Source organism: Arachis ipaensis, chromosome B2 (assembly GCF_059453495.1).
Source record: "Arachis ipaensis isolate K30076 ecotype BB chromosome B2, ASM5945349v1, whole genome shotgun sequence".
NCBI classification, from domain to species: domain Eukaryota; kingdom Viridiplantae; phylum Streptophyta; class Magnoliopsida; order Fabales; family Fabaceae; genus Arachis; species Arachis ipaensis.
The window spans coordinates 74,940,892-74,945,548 of record NC_142437.1 but is presented as its reverse complement, the minus strand read 5'-3'; the positions used below and the strand labels follow the sequence as shown (position 1 = coordinate 74,945,548).

General features: G+C 41.6%; 1 non-coding gene across 1 annotated transcript; it reads right to left on the bottom strand.

Annotated features, from left to right (window-relative positions):
* LOC148574413 (small nucleolar RNA R71) lies at positions 1 to 104 on the bottom strand. The gene has a single exon (XR_015905773.1). It is a non-coding gene; the product is annotated as a small nucleolar RNA R71 (small nucleolar RNA).
* Positions 105 to 4,657: the final 4,553 nt, after the last annotated feature.

The following is a 4,657-nucleotide window of genomic DNA, read 5'->3' as shown; positions in this document are numbered from 1 at the left end:
AGGCTTCGATCTGAGGTTCAAACTTTTAGACAACAAGATGGTGAAACTCTCTACGAGGCATGGGAGAGGTTCAAGGATTTGACAAGGAAATGCCCACCAGACATGTTCCATGATTGGGTGCAATTGCATATTTTCTATGATGGACTCTGTTATGAATCAAGGAAGGCTGTAGACCATTCATCAGGAGGTTCATTGAACAGGAAAAAGACTGTGGAAGAAGCCATTGAAGTGATTGAGACAGTGGCTGAGAATGAGTACTACTATGCATCAGAGAGGCACAACACTAAGGGAGTCATGGAGCTGAACCATGTTGATACAATTCTAGCCCAAAACAAGGTGTTTGCCAAGCAACTAGCAGAGCTTACCAGGCAATTAGAAACAAAGCAAGTGGCTGCAATACACACACAAGATCAAGAGGAAGTAAGCATTGAAGGAGGTGATTGGGAAGAGGCCAACTATGTGGGAAACCAACAAAGGCAATCATATGATCCACATTCCAACACTTACAACCCAGGATGGAAAAATCACCCAAACTTTGGGTGGGGGAACCAACAAACCCAACCACAAAACCACAAACCTTACAACCACAACCAACATAACAATTCCACATACCAAAACTCCAACCAAAGATCATACCAAACCACACAAAACACTTACTCCCAACCATCATATCATGGCCAAAATAATCAACCTACCCAACCTAATCCGAACCAACAATTTCAAGATCAATTAAACCGGATAGAAGGAATGATGGCAACCATGAGTCAAGACATAACCGAATTGAAAAGCTTCAGGGATGATGTGAGAGCTACCTTAAGAGACCATGGTGAAAAACTCAAGAGGATGGAGTCTCAAGTAGGAGAGCTATCTCAACAGGCCCCCAAATCAACTGCAGTGTTCCCTAGTGACACAGAAAAGAATCCTAAAGGGGAACAAAAGAGAGTGAGATGGGAAGAATGCAAAGCCATCACCATATTGAAAGAAATCTCAGAAGAAGAAGGAATCAGATCCTCAGAACAGGAACCAGAAATCTTGAAGGAAAGTGAAACTGAGCAAGCCAAGGAACTGCAAAAAGGCACGATGGAAACATACCAACCAAAAGCACCATTTCCTCAGAGGTTAGGAGGAGGTGAAAAAGGGAAAACCTATTCAAGGTTTTTAGAGACATTTAAGTCTCTCCATATCAATATTCCCTTTCTTGAGATTCTCCATCAAATGCCTACACACATCAAGTATTTAAAGGAATTGTTGAGCAAGAAAAGAGTTTTGAAGGGAGGACAAACGGTAACAATGAACAAAGAATGCAGTGCCCTCATCAAGAAGGACACAGTCTCTAAGAAAACAGACCCAGGAAGTTTTCATATTCCTTGCATCATAGGAGAAACAAAAATTGACAGAGGATTCTGTGATCTAGGAGCTAGCATAAATGTGATGCCTCTAACTCTTATGAAGAGGCTACAACTGAATGAGGTGAGATCCACTGATGTAATCATACAACTGGCTGACAAAACTCAGAAGCAAGCTGAAGGGGTGGTTGAGAATGTGCTGGTGAAAGTGGGAGATTATTACTTCCCCACAGACTTTGTCATTTTGGACATGGAGGAAAGCTACCTACACCCTATCATTCTGGGAAGACCATTTCTAGCCACTACTAGAGCGCTCATAGATGTAGAACAAGGAGAGCTAATTCTGAGAATACATGATGAACAGCTCATTTTCAAAGTTTTCAAACCTGCATCTGAGCCTGAACCAGAACCTGAAAAGCCTAAGGATGATAGTAGCCATCTGTGTTTGGAGGAAAGTAATCCGGCAGCTGAAACTCTAAAACAGTCCTTGGAAGGCAAACAAGAGTTGCAAGAGTTAAAGCCACAAGAATCAATGGAAACAGATCAGAAGGATCTTCCTAGCATAAGGGTCAATGAAGAAATCCTCAAGAGAAAGGGAAGAATGATAGGGAAATTACCAAGAGGGTGGAGAAACAAGAAAATTCCCACTGAAGGTTTTTCTCCGGGAGATAAAGTGATATCAAGTCATTATCTGCCAATTCCACCTGGCCTCAAAACCATTCCTTCCCAGCTCCCTCAAGTGTTCACAATCAGGAAAGTTCTTTCTATGGAACATTTAGAGGTCATGAAGGAATCAAGTGGGGACGTTTGCATAGTGAGAGGAGAAGACGTCAAGCACTACAATCCACCCTAACAAGGGACAACCATCAAGCTAGTGACGTTAAAGAAGCGCTTCATGGGAGGCAACCCATGTTTTTAATATCCTTACTCTTTTTTGTTTTGTTTTGCATCTAATAAAGCATGGTTTCTTATGCATGAACTTGAATCCTCAGGACAACTGTTGAAAGAGTGCACTAAACATTGCATATAAAATACAATTTGTCTCTAAGTTTGGTGTGCCTGAGGGCACCCCAAACTTTATTCAAAATGCATTCAATTTTTCATGCAAAGAGCACAACCAAACATTAAGTTTGGTGTTCCTCTTTGAACACGGTTCATGAAAAGCAAGAAGTTCCTCTGGATTTCGAAATTCATGACAAGTAGACCAGTCGCATGTTTTAATACTTTGATTTCAATTACTTAGGTTAGTAAATTTGTTTAGCATCAAAGAGCCAAAGTGACTATGATTTATTAGAATTATGCACATTCATTAAGGACAACCAATATGGATTTCATGTCATCAGGAGACTTTACCAAACACTAAGTTTGGTGTCCAGTAATAAGTGTGCATACATACAAAAGTCACGGCTATAAGCTCATGAAGTCAATCATTGATTTACATGTGCAAGTACTATTCATTATTCACATGGACCAAAAAATGATAGCAAACTTGTTTGTTTGTGCAGGTACAAAAGAAAAGACAAAAATGGAGGAAAAAGACAAAGGGGAGGTGCCGTGCTTGGTCAAAAAGAAAGTTCACAAGTCTTTGAAGCTAACACATGGGAAAAGGAAGTTCTGCAAGAAAAGAGTGCTACATGTACAACCTAATGCACCCAGAATACTTCCAAGAAATTGAAAAGCAATTCGTCCTTCTCCCTAATTCATATATTTACCATCAAGCCACCCTTCACAAACCACCCTAGCCGTCCATTTTTCACTTACGGGCCCTATAAAGAACCACTTGGGGAACGAGTTCAACACCACCAAATCTCCTTCATGCACATTTTCTTCATCATAGCATAAACTGTCTCTTGCCGAAAACAACCTCCCCACATTTCCAACAACACTTCTTGCTTCACCTTGTCAACTTTAGCTTGTAACTTACCAAAACCAAAGAACCAATGGCAGCCTCATCTAGCCACAAAAGAAGAAAAGACAAGCAACCAATGGAGGAGAACAGGGAATTCGATGCAAGGAGATACAAATCAGTTTTCCATGAGATTCAAGCCGAATGGATGAGACCTAAAAGGGTACTAGCTGAGGTTCCCTTTGACCTTGAAAAGGATGAGTTCCCAGGTGTTTGGGAGAAGATCAAAAAGAGGAAGTGGGAGCTCCTGACTAAGCCAATCACTAAAATCAACATCAACTTGGTGAAGGAGTTCTATGCAAATGCAGTGAGGGAAGACTCAACCAAGAAACCCACATACAAAAGCTATGTGAGAGGGGTGGAAGTTGACTTCAGCCCCAAGGCAATAATGAAAACTCTTGGCCTGAAAAACATACATTTCAGCCAAGCAAGTTATGAGGAAAGGATGATAGGAGAACCTGACTACACGACTATTGCTGAAGATCTTTGTGCCATCAGAGCTGAATGGGTGAGAAAAACAAGAGGGGCTCCAAGAGTCTTGAGAAGGGGAGACCTAACACCTGAAGCTAAAGGGTGGTATGCAATAGTTAGGAGATCCATCCTACCCACTGCAAACTCTTCAGAAATAGTCCCTAAAAGAGCCATTTTGCTTCATTGCATTATGGTGGGAGGGGAGATCAAAGTTCATAAACTCATTGCTGAACAGATACAAGAGTTTAGTGAGAAAAGTGACCCTGAATCCTGGCTCCACTTCCCTAGCACCATCATTAGACTATGCATCGATGCCCAAGTACCACTTGAAGATGAAAGTCCTAATTGGCTATATCCTGGATTGGCCATAACTGCGTACAGAATGACTCTTGGCCCAACTGCTCCAAGACATACAAGAAGAAGAAATGAAGAAGGGCAACAAGCGGAAGCAGAGCAAGAAGCAGAACAAGAAGGACAGGAAGGAGAAGACAGAGAAGAAGAGCAAGAAGAGCAAGCAATCCCAGAAAGAAGACAACGAATTCCCAGAGACCCCATGGATATGAGCAGAATGCAGGAAATCATGGAAGGAATGTCTCAACAATACATGAGGTCTCAGGAGAGACAAGAGGACTTCCACCTAAAAATGATGGATATGCAAAGGAACTTTGAATCAAGATTCTTAGATCTGCAAAGGGAACAGAATTTACACTTACAGGAATCCTTCAGCCACATATGCCAACACCAAGATGCCAATGTCTTGGCAATCAAGGAAGCCACCACTTTACAGAATGCAAGATACTCAGTCCAAGCTGATTACAACATCAGTTCGCAAATCAAGCTTAACTACATAGGGGAACATCTACACAAGATGGACCCAGCATTCCCAGCTTTTGATGAGTATTTCAAAGGGAGGAAAGAAGGAGAAATAAACAAG